Source organism: Salmo salar, chromosome 27, assembly GCF_965601325.2.
Source record: "Salmo salar chromosome 27, fSalSal1, whole genome shotgun sequence".
In the NCBI taxonomy this organism is placed as follows: domain Eukaryota; kingdom Metazoa; phylum Chordata; class Actinopteri; order Salmoniformes; family Salmonidae; genus Salmo; species Salmo salar.
Window position 1 is genome coordinate 39,880,510 of NC_138317.1, and position 22,011 is coordinate 39,902,520.

The 22,011-nt window shown below is 45.4% G+C and overlaps 1 protein-coding gene across 8 annotated transcripts in view; it reads right to left on the reverse strand.

Moving 5' to 3' along the window:
• The window catches only part of LOC106589039 (protein 4.1), a 149,022-nt gene that overhangs the window by 110,955 nt on the left and 16,056 nt on the right, over positions 1-22,011 (reverse strand). The window lies entirely within an intron of this gene.

Below are 22,011 nucleotides of genomic sequence, written 5' to 3' on the forward strand. Positions count from 1 at the left end.
CAAATCAGGAGCGTAGGCACAGCTGGGCCTGGGTGGGCCCAATCAGATTTTTCATGCTCCACTTGTCAGCATTCCAAACAGGAGATTATTTGTATTTTTACCTAAACACATTAGGCCTACATGACTTTGGTAGGAACTCACCAGAACTGAGTACCGGCACCTCAAATGCAGTGGTCTAAGGCACTGCATCTCAGTGCAAGAGGTGTCACTACAGTCCCTGGTTTGAATCCAGGCTGAATCACTTCCGGCTGTGATTGGGGGTCCCATAGGGTAGTGCACAATTGGTTTGGGGTAGGCAGTCATCGTAAATAAGAATTTGTTCCTAACTGACTTGCCTCGTTAAATAAAAATAGCATCAATCCAGGGGGCTCTAACAGTTCTCACTGTTAGTCTCTTAACAGGTGCATGCTTTTGTCACGTCTACTCCCGCTCCCACTCTCTGGCGCTCAACGTCACTGGTTAACTAACCACCGGTCCACTAACCACCAGTCCTGGCAACCCATTTTCACGCACACCTGGTAACCCTCATTACCTACACCTGCGTCTCATCATCAGTCACACCTGGACTTCATTACCCCCTTGATTACTCACCCTTTATAGAGTACTCTTCTGTTAATAGTCGTCAAGTAGTATTGTTTATGTTTTCATGTCATACGATTCTCTTGTTTGTATCGTTCCATGTTCATTATTATTAAACTCACTAACTGCACTTGTTTCCTGCCTCCCTGCGCCTACATTACAGCTTTTCAACAATTGTCATGAATAATTGCATAAATACTTCCAGTGCTGCATCTGGATTCAATTCCTCATACACATCACACCAACAAAATAATCCGGAAAACATTTTGTATGATTTCTTATGAATTACTTTCGGCTCAACCTTTGGCAATTTGTCTTTCCTTGTTATTGCCACAATGTTATGGTCACTACAGCCAATGGAAACTGATACTGCTTTGGAGCAAAGCTCTGCAGCATCTGATAAGATATGATCAGTACAATTGGTATGGACTCTAGTTGGTTGAGTGATAACCTGGGTCATTTTACGGGCATTAGTCACAGAAGCTACCTCTTGAGAGGACAGCTAGTTGCTAACCAGTCAATGTTCTGTTAACATCACACACATTATCAAGCATTGTACACACATTTCGCAAATAATGACTGTTAGCTCTTGATGGTCAATAGCAGCAGGCTTTAGATTTGAGTTTATTTATTTGTGTTTATTTTATTTTTACAGGGACAGTGCACATTAATCAACGTTTCAGTAAAAGTGCCGGTTTTAGCCAGCCGGCTAATTTTCAACCGCAGTCCCTGGGCAGGTTATTAGATGAGGCAGGTGAACTTGCAACTACAATACTTCAACAATATTTGACATGGGATCCTCTAAGCTTTACAGGAATATGGCTCTGAACATATTCAGCAACACCTCCCCCATAGGCATTCCTGTCTGTTCTGTAGATGTTACACACTCTGTGGAAAGGGTTCTACATGGAACCCAAAAGGGTTCTACCTGGAACCTAAAAGGGTTCTTCAAAGGTTTCTCCTATGGGGACAGCCGAAGAACCCTTTTAGGTTCCAGATAGCACCTTTTTTTCTAAGAGTGTAGCCCTCTATTGCTACTGCTGTATCATCAAAGTAATTATCTAAGTGAGTTTCAGAGATGGCCAGTATATGAATGTTATCCGATGTTAGCAAGTTATTGATTTCCTTAACCTTATTTCTAAGGCTACATATATTAATATGGGTTATTCTTAGACCGCTGTTCTAGTCTATGTAAGCTATGGCCTGTTATTATCTGTATTATCATACTGTCAGGCTATAATTTACGTTTCCTTTGATGCAGCGTGTAACCTAATGTAAATCTGATCTACTTTGATTGGCCTCCGTGCCAGTGACTAATACTAGACACGCCTGGCCACGTTGGACCCCACCTCAGGCCAATGATGTGTCTTTGGAAAGTCGACATTCTAACAGTCTAATAAATACATTTCATATATGCCATTGGAAGAATTATCATTTGGCTGTGTTTGTGAAGGTAACATTAGAATATGAAAGAAAATGTATTTCAAAGAACACAATAGCATTTTCAATTAGTTCATGTTACAGTTATATGTACAAAGGAAAAAACACTAAATAAACACCATCACAAAGATAATTCATTATTCATTTGTTAAGGGCAGGTCTTAAGGAATGAATTCATGAATTTAAGAAAATGCATTTCAAAAGAACAGAATTAAATATTTGGAATTTAAATGTATTACTGTGTTGTGAGCGCACGTGGGGAACGCATGTAAATAGGAGTAATTCCCCCCCAAAAAGTGATATTTTGAAATAGAGCTCAATGGGTAATTTCTGAGAGTTGTTTGACAAGGATAGGTGATTTGGAAACTGCAGAATCTGCTCTTTCTGATACAATATAGACATCAAAACATCTTACCTGCTTGTGAGTCCGTAAGAGAATTTGCAAAAGTCACTTTTTGTTTCCCTGCCTGTGTCAATTCCAAGCTTTGCTGTTCATCAGATTATTCATATAAAATGTAACAATTTATAATATTCTCACCCATCAGACTATTGTCAATTTAATATTGTCTTTAGGCTAACTCCATTATTATGTGTGAAATGAGTTTCGATATAGTTTAGGTGTAGTTTAGATGGGCTATCAACAGCTGCACAGGCCTGAGACCTGCACATTATTACTGTTATTACTGTTATATCAGGGCATTATGTCCTAGTCTCATAATCTATAGGCCTATGGTTTATTAGGTGATTGGGAGTCCCATAGGGCAGCGCACAATTGGCCCAGGGTCGTCCGGGTTTGGCCGGTGTAGGCCGTCATTGTAAATAATAATTCGTTCTTAACTGACTTGCCTACTTAAATAAAGGTTAAATAAAGGTTAAATAGAGGTTAAATAGAGGATAAATAAGGGTTAAATTAAGGTTAAATAAAGGTTAAATTAATAATAATAATAATGATGATGATGATGATGGTGTCGGTCCATGTGAGTCCATGTTAAATGCAAGTCATGGATTTACGTAGGCCTACAAAACTATTTGCTCTGTAATGTGAAAATCACATGTTAATTGGTTTGTTGTGTGAGATCGATTACAGTAGGGTAGACTTTGTTTTAATGATAATTTTATGATCGTTTTATAATAATTCTATGATGATTTGAGTGCCTAAATTTTGGCCCACCTAAATGTTTGCTGGCCCTGCCTTCTGCCTATGCCACTGCTACAAACTGTTAGAAATAAAAACACAAGAGATAAATTCCACAGAGATTTGCACACGTGGGGGGGGGGGGGGCTGGATTCGGTCTCTGAGGGCACAGTGCGGTTGTAATTGGCATATCTAAGCCACTTTGAGCCAAGTACTCTGGGGGGGGATAGACAGTCCCAAACACAATGGTCACTAGGCTACTATGGATCAGTTTCTGTGTGCTCAGCCGTCCTCATTCAGCTCTGCTGTGCTAACTCAGGGTCACAGCTACTGTAATATAGGATGGAAATCTCACAAAGCATAGACTCCAAAACACGCTTTCGGAGTGAAGTTTCCCCTAGGTACAGATCTAGAATCAGCTTCTCCAACCAACCCCCCCACCGCCAATTCTAACCTTAAACATTAGTGGGGGAAATGCGACACTGACCCAAGATCAGCATACAGGGGCAACTTCACCGTATTCTTGGCACCCATTTGTTTTCTTTTCTTTAGTTTCATGATGTCACACCCTCCCCATTGGCCCTGCCCCTCCCCTCTGTCTCTAATGTAAATGTAAGGAGCAGGTGCACGTGGGCCAGACCGTCTGGTGATGTGAAATGACAGCACCAACCAGACGGCATCCCCAGAGAGTAGGGGAGCAGGGGGAGAAGAAGGGAGGAACCTCACACACACACACACACACATAAACACACACCTCACACACACACACACACACACACACCTAACACCCACACACACACCTCACACACACACACACACACACACACACACACACACACACACACACACACACACACACACACACACACACACACACACCTCACACACACACACACACACACACACACACACACACACACACACACACACACACACACACACACACACACACACACAATGGCTCCCCTCCCGCCCTACCCTCGTGTCACTGCCACTCTTCCAGAACATTCCCCACTCCTCTCCCTCCCACATCCTCTCGCTCCTCTCCATTCATCCCTCCCCCCTCATCTCCCCTCTTCTCTCCCTCCATCCCCTTTTCCCTCCCACCTCCATTGACATCTGTGATTGTCACCTCCAGCTGAGCATATGGTCTTCCAATATTATCACCAATACAATACCCACCCTACCACCCTGACAATACAATACAATACCCACCCTACCACCCTGACCATACAATACCCACCCTACCACCCTGACAATACAATACCCACCCTACCACCCTGACCATACAATACAATACCCACCCTACCACCCTGCCCATACAGTACCCACCCTACCACCCTGACAATACAATACCCACCCTACCACCCTGACAAAACAATACAATACCCACCCTACCACCCTGCCCCCCCCCCACCACCCTGACCACAATACAATCCCACCCCCACCCGCCCGTCCCACCCACCCCCTGCCCCCCCCCACCACCCTGACAATACAATACCCACCCTACCACCCTGCCCATACAGTACCCACCCTACCACCCTGACAATACAACACCCACCCTACCACCCTGACAATACAATACAATACCCACCCTACCACCCTGACAATACAATACCCACCCTACCACCCTGCCCATACAGTACCCACCCTACCACCCTGACAATACAATACCCACCCTACCACCCTGACAATACAAACCCACCCTTCCACCCTGACAATACAATACCAACCCTACCACACTGACAATACAATACCCACCCTACCACCCTGACAATACAATACCCACCCTACCACCCTGACAATACAGTACCCACCCTACCACCCTGCCCATACAGTACCCACCCTACCACTCTGACAATACAATACCCACCCTACCACCCTGACAATACAATACCCACCCTACCACCCTGACCATACAATACAATACCCACCATACCACCCTGACCATACAATACCCACCCTACCACCCTGACCATACAATACAATACCCACCCTACCACCCTGACAATACAATACCCACCCTACCACCCTGACAATACAATACCCACCCTACCACCCTGATCATACAATACCCACCCTACCACCCTGACAATACAATACCCACCCTACCACCCTGACAATACAATACCCACCCTACCACCCTGCCCATACAGTACCCACCCTACCACCCTGACAATACAATACCCACCCTACCACCCTGACAATACAATACAATACCCACCCTACCACCCTGCCCATACAGTACCCACCCTACCACCCTGCCCATACAGTACCCACCCTACCACCCTGACAATACAATACCCACAATACCACCCTGACAATAGAATACCCACCCTTCCACCCTGACAATAAAATACAATACCCACCCTACCACCCTGACAATACAGTACCCACCCTACCACCCTGCCCATACAGTACCCACCCTACCACCCTGACAATACAATACCCACCCTACCACCCTGACAATACAATACAATACCCACCCTACCACCCTGCCCATACAGTACCCACCCTACCACCCTGCCCATACAGTACCCACCCTACCACCCTGACAATACAATACCCACCCTACCACCCTGCCCATACAGTACCCACCCTACCACCCTGCCCATACAGTACCCACCCTACCACCCTGACCATACAATACCCACCCTACCACCCTGACAATACAATACCCACCCTACCACCCTGACAATACAATATAATACCCACCCTACCACCCTGACAATACAATACAATACCCACCCTACCACCCTGCCCATACAATACCCACCCTACCACCCTGCCCATACAGTACCCACCCTACCACCCTGCCCATACAGTACCCACCCTACCACCCTGCCCATACAATACCCACCCTACCACCCTGACAATACAATATAATACCCACCCTAACACCCTGACAATACAATATAATACCCACCCTACCACCCTGACAATATAATACCCACCCTACCACCCTGACAATAAAATACAATACCCACCCTACCACCCTGACAATACAATACCCACCCTACCACCCTGACAATACAATACCCACCCTACCATCCTGACCATACAATACAATACCCACCCTACCACCCTGACAATACAATACCCACCCTACCACCCTGACCATACAATACCCACCCTACCACCCTGACCATACAATACCCACCCTACCACCCTGACAATACAATACCCACCATACCACCCTGACCGTACAATACCCACCCTACCACCCTGACAATACAATACCCACCATACCACCCTGACCGTACAATACCCACCCTACCACCCGGACAATACAATACAATACCCACCCTACCACCCTGCCCATACAATACCCACCCTACCACCCTGACAATACAATACCCACCCTACCACCCTGACAATACAATACCCACCCTGACCATACAATACCCACCCTACCACCCTGACAATACAATACAATACCCACCCTACCACCCTGACCATACAATACCCACCCTACTATCCTGACAATACAGTACCCACCCTACCACCCTGACCATACAATACAATACCCACCCTACCACCCTGACAATACAATACCCACCCTACCACCCTGACAACACAATATAATACCCACCCTACCACCCTGACCATACAATGCCCACCCTACCACCCTGACAATACAATACCCACCCTACCACCCTGACAATACAATACCCACCCTACCACCCTGACAATACAATACCCACCCTACCACCCTGCCCATACAGTACCCACCCTACCACCCTGACAATACAATACCCACCCTACCACCCTGACCATACAATACAATACCCACCCTACCACCCTGACAATACAATATAATACCCACCCTACCACCCTGACAACACAATACAATACCCACCCTACCACCCTGACAATACAATACCCACCCTACCACCCTGACAATACAACACCCACCCTACCATCCTGACAATACAATACCCACCCTACCACCCTGACAATACAATACCCACCCTACCACCCTGACAATACAATACCCACCCTACCACCCTGACAATACAATACCCACCCTACCATCCTGACAATACAATATAATACCCACCCTACCATCCTGACAATATAATACCCACCCTACCACCCTGACAATAAAATACAATACCCACCCTACCACCCTGACAATACAATACCCACCCTACCACCCTGACCATACAATACAATACCCACCCTACCACCCTGACAATACAATACCCACCCTACCACCCTGACCATACAATACCCACCCTACCACCCTGACCATACAATACCCACCCTACCACCCTGACCATACAATACCCACCCTACCACCCGGACAATACAATACAATACCCACCCTACCACCCTGCCAATACAATACAATACCCACCCTACCACCCTGCCCATACAATACCCACCCTACCACCCTGACAATACAATACCCACCCTACCACCCTGACAATACAATACCCACCCTACCACCCTGACCATACAATACCCACCCTACCACCCTGACAATACAATACAATACCCACCCTACCACCCTGACCATACAATACCCACCCTACTATCCTGACAATACAATACCCACCCTACCACCCTGACCATACAATACAATACCCACCCTACCACCCTGACAATACAATACCCACCCTACCACCCTGACCATACAATATCCACCCTACCACCCTGACCATACAATATAATACCCACCCTACCACCCTGACCATACAATACCCACCCTACCACCCTGACAATACAATACCCACCCTACCACCCTGACAATACAATACCCACCCTACCACACTGACCATACAATACAATACCCACCCTACCACCCTGACAATACAATACCCACCCTACCACCCTGACCATACAATATAATACCCACCCTACCACCCTGACCATACAATACCCACCCTACCACCCTGACAATACAATACCCACCCTACCACCCTGACAATACAATACCCACCCTACCACCCTGCACAATACAATACCCACCCTACCACCCTGACCATACAATACAATACCCACCCTACCACCCTGACCATACAATACCCACCCTACCACCCTGACAATACAATACCCACCCTACCACCCTGCCCATACAGTACCCACCCTACCACCCTGACAATACAATACCCACCCTACCACCCTGACCATACAATACAGTACCCACCCTACCACCCTGACCATACAATACAATACCCACCCTACCACCCTGACCATACAATACAGTACCCACCCTACCACCCTGACAATACAATACCCACCCTACCACCCTGCACAATACAATACCCACCCTACCACCCTGACAATACAATACCCACCCTACCACCCTGACAATACAATACCCACCCTACCACCCTGACAATACAATACAATACCCACCCTACCACCCTGACCATACAATACAATACCCACACTACCACCCTGACAATACAATACCCACCCTACCACCCCGACAATACAATACCCACCCTACCACCCTGACCATACAATACAATACCCACCCTACCACCCTGACCATACAATACAATTCCCACCCTACCACCCTGACCATACAATACCCACCCTACCAATGTGAGGGCGTGAGGGTGTACATCTTAGGGTGTTGTGAAAGGCAGAAGATAAATATGGTTCTAACCAAATGGACAATAAAGTATATATTCTGACAAGCTGGTTATAAACCCCTTTACAACAATAATATTACAGCCGTATCTACTGTTATAAGCATCATGTACCCACTGTATTTCCTGTAGTGTCTGTGAATAGTAGCCTACTTCAAACCTGTGATAAGTGGTGGAAGAACTGTCACTAACAAGCATCACACCTTCTAAATAAATCTGAATTCCACTTTCTCTCACTCTTCCAACACTACGGTCTCATCATCGTACACCATCTGAGAATGGGCACCGGAATATGAACAAAGGAACGGACAACTCAGGGTTGTGCTGACGTGACACAAAACAAAGCAAAATGACTTTTGAACTGGTGTGCAATCAATCACCTCTACGGTACCCCAACCTCATACTAATCAGCAGTGTTTTAATAGTAGTGTTGAGGATGGAGGAGATCAGTGCAACCCTTCAGGCTCTACTAATTAGTCTGTCTCTTCTTCTGACTCACCTCCTGTCTCTCCTCTTCTCCTTTCCTCCTCTCTCCTCTCCCCTCTCCCCCTCCTCTTCCCCTCTCCCCTCTCCTCTCCTCCTCCCCTCTCCTCTCCTCCATCTCTCCTCCATCTCTCCTCCTCTCCTCTTCTCCTCTCCTCTCCTCCTCCTCCCCCCCTCTCCTCCCATTTCCTGACTCTCTTCTCCTCTCCTCCCTTCCCCTCCTGTCTTCATCTCCCACTCTTCTGTAAGCACAGTGAACTACTCCACAACTCTGGTAAGTCTTTTCTGTATCTTTCCTTCATAAGAGTCTTATGGCCTTTTGTCTAGACAACATTGTAGAGACGTTTTGAAGGTGGTGATACAGATACAGATGAAATAGGATGTTAACATACTTGAAGGGCGGTACGTGTAACCGTGCGTGCGTAAACTGGAACACATTTATATTCCCACAACTTTCACTTGTCTTTTTGCGCACCAGATTAGACATTGCAGCGGCTACTGTTTTACTATTTCATCTGGTGTTCCAACTACCCACTTAAAACAAGCGTGACTGGAAAATACCCTTAGATAACCTCCTAATATAACAACAAAATAAAAGAGGATACACAAGGTCAGATTATGATGTACTTTATATAATGTGCTTTCTAAACTCAAACCTCAATTTATTTCTGCTCTTTTCTATCCTCATGCTGATAGGCATGACTCCAGAAATTGTTTGTGTGTGTGCGTGTGTGTGTGTGTGTGTGTGTGTGTGTGTGTGTGTGTGTGTGTGTGTGTGTGTGTGTGTGTGGTGTGTGTGTGTGTGTTTTCTAAATCTAGTTTTATTTGTCACATGCTTCATAAACAACAGGTGTAGAGAGAAATGTTTTAAAACTAATAGAAAATTATAACATGAGGAATAAATACACAATGAGTAATGATAACTTCACTATATACACGGGGTACCAGTACAGAGTTGATGTGCAGGGGTACGAGGTAATTGAGGTAGATATGTACATATAGGTAGGGGTAAAGTGACTAGGCAACAGGATAGATAATAGACAGTAACAGCAGTATACTGTAGGTAGGGGTAAAGGATAGATAATAGACAGTAACAGCAGTATACTGTAGGTAGGGGTAAAGTGACTAGACAACAGGATAGATAATAGACAGTAACAGCAGTATACTGTAGGTAGGGGTAAAGGATAGATGATAGACAGTAACAGCAGTATACTGTAGATAGGGGTAAAGGATAGATAATAGACAGTAACAGCAGTATACTGTAGGTAGGGGTAAAGGATAGATAATAGACAGTAACAGCAGTATACTGTAGGTAGGGGTAAAGGATAGATAATAGACAGTAACAGCAGTATACTGTAGGTAGGGTTAGTGACTAGACAACAGGATAGATAATAGACAGTAACAGCAGTATACTGTAGGTAGGGGTAAAGGATAGATAATAGACAGTAACATCAGTATACTGTAGGTAGGGGTAAAGGATAGATAATAGACAGTAACAGCAGTATACTGTAGGTAGGGGTAAAGGATAGATAATAGACAGTAACAGCAGTATACTGTAGGTAGGGGTAAAGGATAGATAATAGACAGTAACAGCAGTATACTGTAGGTAGGGGTAAAGTGACTAGGCAACAGGATAGATAATAGACAGTAACAGCAGTATACTGTAGGTAGGGGTAAAGGATATATAATAGACAGTAACAGCAGTAGACTGTAGGTAGGGGTAAAGGATAGATAATAGACAGTAACAGCAGTATACTGTAGGTAGAGGTAAAGGATATATAATAGACAATAACAGCAGTATACTGTAGGTAGGGGTAAAGGATAGATAATAGACAGTAACAGCAGTATACTGTAGGTAGGGGTAAAGGATAGATAATAGACAGTAACAGCAGTATACTGTAGGTAGGGGTAAAGGATAGATGATAGACAGTAACAGCAGTATACTGTAGATAGGGGTAAAGGATAGATAATAGACAGTAACAGCAGTATACTGTAGGTAGGGATAAAGGATAGATAATAGACAGTAACAGCAGTATACTGTAGGTAGGGGTAAAGGATATATAATAGACAGTAACAGCAGTATACTGTAGGTAGGGATAAAGGATAGATAATAGACAGTAACAGCAGTATACTGTAGGTAGGGGTAAAGGATAGATAATAGACAGTAACAGCAGTATACTGTAGGTAGGGGTAAAGGATAGATAATACACAGTAACAGCAGTATACTGTAGGTAGGGGTAAAGGATAGATAATAGACAGTAACAGCAGTATACTGTAGGTAGGGGTAAAGTGACTAGACAACAGGATAGATAATAGACAGTAACAGCAGTATACTGTAGGTAGGGGTAAAGGATAGATAATAGACAGTAACAGCAGTATACTGTAGGTAGGGGTAAAGGATAGATAATAGACAGTAACAGCAGTATACTGTAGGTAGGGGTAAAGTGACTAGACAACAGGATAGATAATAGACAGTAACAGCAGTATACTGTAGGTAGGGGTAAAGGATAGATAATAGACAGTAACAGCAGTATACTGTAGGTAGGGGTAAAGTGACTAGACAACAGGATAGATAATAGACAGTAACAGCAGTATACTGTAGGTAGGGGTAAAGGATAGATGATAGACAGTAACAGCAGTATACTGTAGATAGGGGTAAAGGATAGATAATAGACAGTAACAGCAGTATACTGTAGGTAGGGGTAAAGGATAGATAATAGACAGTAACAGCAGTATACTGTAGGTAGGGGTAAAGGATAGATAATAGACAGTAACAGCAGTATACTGTAGGTAGGGTTAGTGACTAGACAACAGGATAGATAATAGACAGTAACAGCAGTATACTGTAGGTAGGGGTAAAGGATAGATAATAGACAGTAACAGCAGTATACTGTAGGTAGGGGTAAAGGATAGATAATAGACAGTAACAGCAGTATACTGTAGGTAGGGGTAAAGGATAGATAATAGACAGTAACAGCAGTATACTGTAGGTAGGGGTAAAGGATAGATAATAGACAGTAACAGCAGTATACTGTAGGTAGGGGTAAAGGATAGATAATAGACAGTAACAGCAGTATACTGTAGGTAGGGGTAAAGGATAGATAATAGACAGTAACAGCAGTATACTGTAGGTAGGGGTAAAGGATAGATAATAGACAGTAACAGCAGTATACTGTAGGTAGGGGTAAAGGATAGATAATAGACAGTAACAGCAGTATACTGTAGGTAGGGGTAAAGGATAGATAATAGACAGTAACAGCAGTATACTGTAGGTAGGGGTAAAGGATAGATAATAGACAGTAACAGCAGTATACTGTAGGTAGGGGTAAAGGATAGATAATAGACAGTAACAGCAGTATACTGTAGGTAGGGGTAAAGGATAGATAATAGACAGTAACAGCAGTATACTGTAGGTAGGGGTAAAGGATAGATAATAGACAGTAACAGCAGTATACTGTAGGTAGGGGTAAAGGATAGATAATAGACAGTAACAGCAGTATACTGTAGGTAGGGGTAAAGGATAGATAATAGACAGTAACAGCAGTATACTGTAGGTAGGGGTAAAGGATAGATAATAGACAGTAACAGCAGTATACTGTAGGTAGGGGTAAAGGATAGATAATAGACAGTAACAGCAGTATACTGTAGGTAGGGGTAAAGGATAGATAATAGACAGTAACAGCAGTATACTGTAGGTAGAGGTAAAGGATAGATAATAGACAGTAACAGCAGTATAATGTAGGTAGGGGTAAAGGATAGATAATAGACAGTAACAGCAGTATACTGTAGGTAGGGGTAAAGGATAGATAATAGACAGTAACAGCAGTATACTGTAGGTCGGGGTAAAGGATAGATAATAGACAGTAACAGCAGTATACTGTAGGTAGGGGTAAAGGATATATAATAGACAGTAACAGCAGTATACTGTAGGTAGGGGTAAAGGATAGATAATAGACAGTAGCAGCAGTATACTGTAGGTAGGGGTAAAGGATAGATAATAGACAGTAGCAGCAGTATACTGTAGGTAGGGGTAAAGGATAGATAATAGACAGTAACAGCAGTGTATGTGACGAGTCAAAAGAGTTGGTGCAAAAAGGGTCAATGCAGAGAGTCCGGGTAGCTATTGAACTAACTATTTATCAGTTTTATGGCTTGGGGGTAGAAGCTGTTCAGGGTTCTGTTGGTCCCAGACTTGTCGTGCTGTAGCAGAGAGAACAGTCTATGACTTGGGGGTAGAAGCTGTTCAGGGTTCTGTTGGTCCCAGACTTGTCGTGCTGTAGCAGAGAGAACAGTCTATGACTTGGGGGTAGAAGCTGTTCAGGGTTCTGTTGGTCCCAGACTTGTCGTGCTGTAGCAGAGAGAACAGTCTGTGACTTGGGGGTAGAAGCTGTTTAGAAGCCTCTTGGACCTAGACTTGGCGCTCTGGTACTGCTTGCTGTGTGGTAGTAGAGAGAACAGTCTATGACTTGGGGGTAGAAGCTGTTTAGAAGCCTCTTGGACCTAGACTTGGTGCTCTGGTACTCCTTGCTGTGTGGTAGCAGAGAGAACAGTCTGTGACTTGGGGGTAGAAGCTGTTTAGAAGCCTCTTGGACCTAGACTTGGTGCTCTGGTACTCCTTGCTGTGTGGTAGCAGAGAGAACAGTCTATGACTTGGGGGTAGAAGCTGTTCAGGGTTCTGTTGGACCTAGACTTGGTGCTCTGGTACTGCTTGCTGTGTGGTAGCAGAGAGAACAGTCTATGACTTGGGGGTAGAAGCTGTTCAGGGTTCTGTTGGACCTAGACTCGGTGCTCTGGTACTGCTTGCTGTGTGGTAGCAGAGAGAACAGTCTATGACTTGGGGGTAGAAGCTGTTCAGGGTTCTGTTGGTCCCAGACTTGTCGTGCTGTAGCAGAGAGAACAGTCTGTGACTTGGGGGTAGAAGCTGTTTAGAAGCCTCTTGGACCTAGACTTGGCGCTCTGGTACTGCTTGCTGTGTGGTAGTAGAGAGAACAGTCTGTGACTTGGGGGTAGAAGCTGTTTAGAAGCCTCTTGGACCTAGACTTGGTGCTCTGGTACTCCTTGCTGTGTGGTAGCAGAGAGAACAGTCTGTGACTTGGGGGTAGAAGCTGTTTAGAAGCCTCTTGGACCTAGACTTGGTGCTCTGGTACTCCTTGCTGTGTGGTAGCAGAGAGAACAGTCTATGACTTGGGGGTAGAAGCTGTTCAGGGTTCTGTTGGACCTAGACTTGGTGCTCTGGTACTGCTTGCTGTGTGGTAGCAGAGAGAACAGTCTATGACTTGGGGGTAGAAGCTGTTCAGGGTTCTGTTGGACCTAGACTTGGTGCTCTGGTACTGCTTGCTGTGTGGTAGCAGAGAGAACAGTCTATGACTTGGGGGTAGAAGCTGTTCAGGGTTCTGTTGGTCCCAGACTTGTCGTGCTGTAGCAGAGAGAACAGTCTGTGACTTGGGGGTAGAAGCTGTTTAGAAGCCTCTTGGACCTAGACTTGGCGCTCTGGTACTGCTTGCTGTGTGGTAGCAGAGAGAACAGTCTGTGACTTGGGGGTAGAAGCTGTTTAGAAGCCTCTTGGACCTAGACTTGGCGCTCTGGTACTCCTTGCTGTGTGGTAGCAGAGAGAACAGTCTATGACTTGGGGGTAGAAGCTGTTTAGAAGCCTCTTGGACCTAGACTTGGCGCTCTGGTACTGCTTGCTGTGTGGTAGCAGAGAGAACAGTCTGTGACTTGGGGGTAGAAGCTGTTTAGAAGCCTCTTGGACCTAGACTTGGCGCTCTAGTACTGCTTGCTGTGTGGTAGCAGAGAGAACAGTCTGTGACTTGGGGGTAGAAGCTGTTTAGAAGCCTCTTGGACCTAGACTTGGTGCTCTGGTACTGCTTGCTGTGTGGTAGTAGAGAGAACAGTCTGTGACTTGGGGGTAGAAGCTGTTTAGAAGCCTCTTGGACCTAGACTTGGCGCTCTGGTACTGCTTGCTGTGTGGTAGTAGAGAGAACAGTCTGTGACTTGGGGGTAGAAGCTGTTTAGAAGCCTCTTGGACCTAGACTTGGTGCTCTGGTACTGCTTGCTGTGTGGTAGCAGAGAGAACAGTCTGTGACCAGGGTGGCTGGAGTCTTTGAACATTTTCAGGGCCTTCCTCTGAATGCATCGCTAAATAAACTATAATGCCGGAAAGATTTCATTTGTTGTTCCTAAATGCGCTCTGCTTTTACCTCCTCTGTGTCGGTCTGTCTGCGCAATAAGGCTTAATTTCACCAGTAAAAATATGCCAGAGAACATAACCCAGCATATCTTCATGCCCCACCCCAAACCATTCCTCTGTAATAGCTAGTGTAAAACAGTGTCATCGTCCCAGAGACATGGTCTGAAAGATGATTTTAGGGTTATAAAGGTTCCCAGTGCCCAGTTTTTCCAAAGTTATCTGGACTTTGTCTATCGGATAGGATATAATGCATAGAAATAGAATGAATAGAACAAACATATCATTGACTTGAATGGGGACCACCTGTTCTAATCATTGTATTTCTATGCATTTAATCCTATCCGATAGCCGGAATCCAGATAGATATGAATGTGTTCTCTTCACTGTTGTTTTTGTATTTTGGTTGGTTTTTGAACACTGTTTTTCCTCTTTCCTGGGATGATTCTCTGTCTGTCTGTCTGTCTGTCTGTCTGTCTGTCTGTCTGTCTGTCTGTCTGTCTGTCTGTCTGTCTGTCTGTCTGTCTGTCTGTCTGTCTGTCTGTCTGTCTGTCTGTCTGTCTGTCTGTCTGTCTGTCTGTCTGTCTGTCTGTCTGTCTGTCTGTCTGTCTCTGTCTCTGTCTCTGTCTCTGTCTCTGTCTCTCTCTCACTCTCACTCTCTCTCACTCTCTCTCACTCTCACTCTCTCTCACTCTCTCTCACTCTCTCTCTCTCTCTCTCTCTGTGTGGAGGGCTCAGTCTTAACTAACTTTCTTGATTCTTTTCTTTACATGTTATTTTCTATGGTGGAGGGTTAATGCACTTTTATCCACAGCTTTTTCAAAGTTAGGGTGGAAGAGGACAGAGTAAGTTTCCTGGGGTTTGGAAGGTGTGGTGTGCACGATGGCTTCTCAGCCTAGCGCGGAGGAGACGCTGTCGATACGGCATGGATTCAGGTGTGTTCCTGAGAATGGAGTTAAGGTGGAGGAGGTTCTGCTCGCGGTCGGTGAACAGGTAGGAGCTGAATTTATACATTCTACTTCTAGAATGAACAAAGCTGTCACAACGTCCACAGAAGGTGGCGCTGCTCCCCGGTCGGGCGGCGCTCGGCGGTCGTCGTCGCCGGCCTACTAGCTGCCACCGATCCATGTTTCATGTGTCTGTTGGTTATGTCTGTTTAGTACGCACCTGTTCCTTGTTTGTAATTAGTGGGGGGTATTTAGTTTGTCCGTTTTTTGTTTGGGATTTGTGAGGGATTGTTTTGTGTTACGTCAAGGTTAATGGGATGGATTATTTTTTCTTTGTATTTATGTACGCGACTAATTTTGATAGGCCTTAGGGTTGCCGGGTTGCGCCCCGTGTATTTGGAGTTTGGAGCTGTTCTCCCTCTTGTTTGTGGTTTGCACCCTGCCTAGTCGCTGTATTCACTCTGGACTTTATTAAACTTATACTCTACGGACCTCTAGTCTCCTGCGCCTGACTCACCTGTTTCCTGCTACCTTGATAGTCGTGACAAAAGCTCTGGTTGTGTTCATGAAAAGAGAACATTTGGTTGGTAGGCTAATTGCTAGAGGAATATTTGTAAGGGATGTGTTGGTGACAGTTTCACCTCTCTCTACCCCTTCGACCAGGGTGGTAGTTGCTAATTTGCCTCCGTTTATTACGGATGATCAAATCAGGAAAGAGCTGAGTGGTTTTGGTAAGTTTGCTAGCGGTTTTCGTGTACTGTCGGCAGGTTTTCAGGCAGATGCCGTTAAGCACGTTGTTTCGTTCCGGAGGCATAACAATGAATAACAATGAGCAACAGCTAAATGTGCATTTTAAAGTGAGGCATGGGGAGGGGCTCTATGCAGGGATTGCCAGCACAGATAGTCTACGGTGTTTTGAGTGTGGGGATTTGGGGCATAAGAGCTTTGCGTGCCCACATAAAGGCCGTAGACAAGGTGAGGGTACAAGCGCCAGTGGGGGAAATCGAGGTCAAAGTGCAGGGGGTAATGAGATGCAGACAGCAGAGGCTGGGCCTAGTCATGCCAGGGATGGTGGTGTAGATGAGGCTGGGCCTAGTCATGGTATGGAGGGTGGTGTAGATGATGCTGGGTCTAGTCAGGTTATGCTAGTGGATGTGGAGAGTATAGTGGGGAAGTGTAAGAGACTATGGGGGGAGGAGGAGGGTGTCAAGCGGAAAAGGAAAAAGGGTGTGGTCAAAGGCACCATGGAAACTTTGCCTGTTGCTGTGGGAGATGCCCTGACCAGAGAGGAAGGGCAGGTGGTCAGGGTGGGAGATAGAGATGAGGAGGAAAGTCTGAGGAAGAGGATGAGGAGTTATTTTTTTCAGACTCCTCTTCAATAGGCCCGAAGCTGACAGCCAGTCAAGCAGAGGGGTCTAAGTACACGTTGAGAGAACTGACAAGGTTCCTGAATGAGACCAAGGGGAAAAAAGTTAATCTTGAGGCTTTTTTTCTGATCCAAGAAGGTTTGTAAGATCAGTACAACATGCTATGTAAAATGAGGGGCATGGTGTCCTCTCACCCTGGAAATGGTTTAGGTTGAGGAAGTGGGTCACAACAGTGAGTAAAGGTTTACCTTCAGACACTGTTTAGATGTATATTTTCTTTCTGATACTGGGGCTTTTTGAGCTTTGCTATTGGTCTATTACTCTGCTGGCTTTTCTCCCACTTCTTATTGAGACTCTTCGGGTAGGCTCGCTCAATATACATGGCACCAGAGATGCGGGAAAGAGGAGTGCGTTGGGTGAATATGTAAAACAAACAAAAAAGTACAGGTGTTGTTTCTGCAGGAGACACATAGTGATGTGTTGAATGAAGTCGATTGGGGGCTCTGGTGGAAAGGGGGCAAGTGTGTTTTTTGCACGGGGTCTGTCTGTAAAAATTTGCTCCTCAAAGGAGGTGTGTAGGGTTAGGCTGCTTGTTGTTAAAGCAGAAATTAACAACATGGGTTTTGTCTTTATAAATGTGTATGCGCCTAACACAGGGAGAGAAAGAGGGGTTCTATTTGGGAGTCTTAGACAGGAACTCTCACAGGTAGCGCCTGAGGAGACGCTGGTGGTTGGAGGGGACTGGAACTATACAATGGATTTTACAAAAGACAGAAATGGGGAAGAGCCTCATTCAGTGTCAGTGGGAGTGTTATTAAGGGACATCATTAATCAGTTCGACCTAGTGGATGTTTGGAGAACTAAACATCCAAACACAAGACAGTATACATGGGTGAAGGTTTTTGGGGCTAGGGTGAGTGCAGCCTGACTTGATCGAATTTACATGTCTAGGAATCGGAGCAATAGGCTGTTGGGCGCTACCATTCTCCCGGTGGGGTTTTCGGATCATCACATAACCATGGCTCGGCTGTCTATTTCACCAGGGCCCCGGCAGGCATCCTATTGGAAGTTCAATGTAAAGCTCTTACAAGATGCCACTTTTTGCTCAGGTTTCCAGACCTTTTGGGAAAGGTGGGGGCAGTGAAGAGAGGAGTATGAGTCTCTGAGTCAATGGTGGGATGTGGGGAAAGTCCAAATTCGGCTTTCCTGTCAACAGTACACAGCTCTCTCATCCTCAGAGGCTAGGAGAGTATTGGGAGAACTAGAGCGGTGTATTAGTGAGATGGAGGTAGAGATGGTGGGGCAAGGCAATGTACGCCTCCAGGCTAATTTAGCTGAATTACGTAGGGACCTGGGCAGTTTTTTCCAGGTTAAATCAGAGGGAGCACTTGTAAGAGCTAGGTTCTCCATGCTCAAGGAGATGGATGCTCCTAGCTCCTTCTTCTTTGGTTTGGAAAGACAGAGCAGTGAAGCCAAGGGTATGCATTGTCTACGGCTGTCTGATGGGCGGGTGACCTCTGTGGTGGGTGAGATGCGGGAGCGGACTGTGGAGTTTTATACTGAATTGTATAGGGCAGAAGTGTGTGATCCTATGTGTGCTCAGGTCTTGTTCGCAGGGCTCCCTAAGCTCTCTCTGGCACAGAGGGATGAAATGGACATTCCTCTGTTGTCCCATGAACTGGCAGAGGCCGTAACCCAGATGTCCCCCGGCCGTGCACCGGGGATCGATGGACTCCCAGTGGAGTTTTATAAAAAATTCTGGGGAATAATTGGACAGGACTTCTTTTGCGTGTTGCGTGAATGTGTCGGGGTAGGAGAGTTGCCGATGAGCTGCCGTCCGGCGGCTCTGACTCTCCTGCCCAAAAAAGGGGACTTGTGTGAACTTAAGAACTGGAGGCCTGTGGCATTGCTCTGTGCGGACTACAAGATATTTGCCAAGGTCCTCTCTAACAGACTGAAGTCCCATTTGGACTCGATTGTACATAAGGACCAAACGTATTGTGTACCGGGACGCTCAATCACCGACAACTTGTTCTTAATTAGGGACATGTTGGACTTGTCGAGAGTTTCTAATGTGAACTTTGGACTGGTCTCTTTAAATCAAGAGAAGGCTTTTGATAGAGTGGACCATGAGTATCTGTTTAATGTGATGTCTGTGTTTGGGTTTGGGAAGAGCTTTTTGACCTGTGTGAAGCTGTTGTATGCTGGGGCGTCATATATGGTGTCATGACGTTGGCCTGTGGGTAAGGTTTATGAACCCCCCATAAATACCTTTCTCCCTTCCCTCTCTCTCTGACTCTACTGAAGGACTCTTGAATAGCCTTTGTTAAATATAGAGAGTCTGGGAACATCACACAAGTGGGGGGAAAGGAACCATATTTCGGCAATAGAAGCAGTTGAAAATATGCGTTGGTACTTAATGTATATAATGTCTGTTCGGTTGTCATCTGAGACATTATGACTGATGACAGGACGACATAAACTGTATCTGGGAAAGTCTACACATTCTAGTTACCAGATTCACATGGAATTGTTGTGCAAATTAAATGTTTGAATATGAAACTATTTGTGATAAGATTAAATGTAATTTTAGCTTCCAAATGAGAGAATTGGGTTTTCATAAGGTTAGAGCCCTGCTCAATCAGTGGCCCACCCCTGTGAAGAGACATGGGTTATAAACTATGAAACACACCCTTCTCTCCCTCCACTATATAAGCCCTTGACGAAAATGGAACCTCCTGTTCCGAGGATGATAGGACGACGGTCCATACGTTAAAAAGGACTAACATGTCAACTATAGAAGTAAGCCAACCTCAGCGTGAGCTTTGGTTGTGAATGGTATGAACTTTGAACTCTTATTCACTAAAGAAGTGAGACCTGTTAGCCGTTGAGTTAGCAACAGCAGCTGTAAACGTTGGGCTAGGAAAGGACGGACGACGTATCCAGTCTAACACACAACGAAGATACTACAACGTATCCAATTTACCACCAGAGACATTCTTCCGAGGACAGCAAGATCTCTGTTGGCCAACACGGCCAGCATCTACGACCAACCAACCGAAGCACAGCTCAGAGTAAATATTTATTGCGTTTCCCTTTTCCAAATAGGCGGTAATTTAGAACGCATAAGATACTGTATTTACGATAGCAGAGTTCTCTCTTTGTTCCTCAGTCTTCCCGCTCTTTCACTCAAACCCAACCCCCTCTCTTTGTGTAACAAGCCATCATACAGGTTCCGTCCACCAGGGATGTTTTCTGTATGACATAATTTGCATTCTGTGTATATGTAATTCTGTGTGATTAGTTAGGTATTTAGTAAATAAATAATTAAACCCAATTTTGTATTGCTGATTCAACTTGTTAGCCAGGGTTCGTGAAGATAACCAAGAATTTACAACTTTCAGATGAGACTGAAATAAGGTGACGATTAATATTGACTGCTATTGATGTAAAATATTACTAGGTCTTTCAGAGTTTATTCGGAAGATAACAGCTCTATAAACACTCTTTCGTGGTGCCCTGACTTTCTAGTTAATTACATTTACATGATTAGCTCAATCAGGTAATATTATTTACAGAGAAAGGATTTTATAGAATAGCATGTCATATCACTTAATCCGGCATAGCCAAAGACACGACAATGGTTAAGGTGGGAGGGGGGCTCAGTAGGCCAGTCTGGGTGAGACATTGAGCCTTTTTTAGGACTGCTATGCAGGAGACTGCAGGGAGTGTGCTGGACAGGCATGGAAGAAGAGGTGACAGGAATAGCAGTGTCAGCATATGCAGATGATGTTTCTGTGATGGTCAGGATATGCAGGCACTAGAGACCAGTCTGAAGGTGTACGAGGGAGCTTCAATAGCTAAGGTAAACTGGGGCAAGAGCCAAGCTCTGTTATGTGGGGCATGGGGGGATAAGGCTCCTCCTCTGCTTCCAGGGGGTTTGCAGTGGGGTTGTGAAGGGCTTAAAGTGTTGGGGGTGTACCTGGGCTCGGAGAGGTGGGTCAGGAAGAACTGGGAGGGGCTGTCACAGGCAGAGGTGTCAAGACTGGCCAGGTGGGGGTGGCTCCTGTCCCAAGTGTCATATAGAGGGAGGGTGTTGATAATTAACAACCTGGTGGCATCTTCCCTGTGGCATAAACTGGCTTTCCTCAACCCCCCCGCCGGTCTGTTCGCAGACCTGCAACGCAAGCTGGTGGACTTCTTCTGGTCAGGCCATCACTGGCTGATGGCGGCAGTGTTGTACATGACCATCCACGAAGGAGGACAGGGT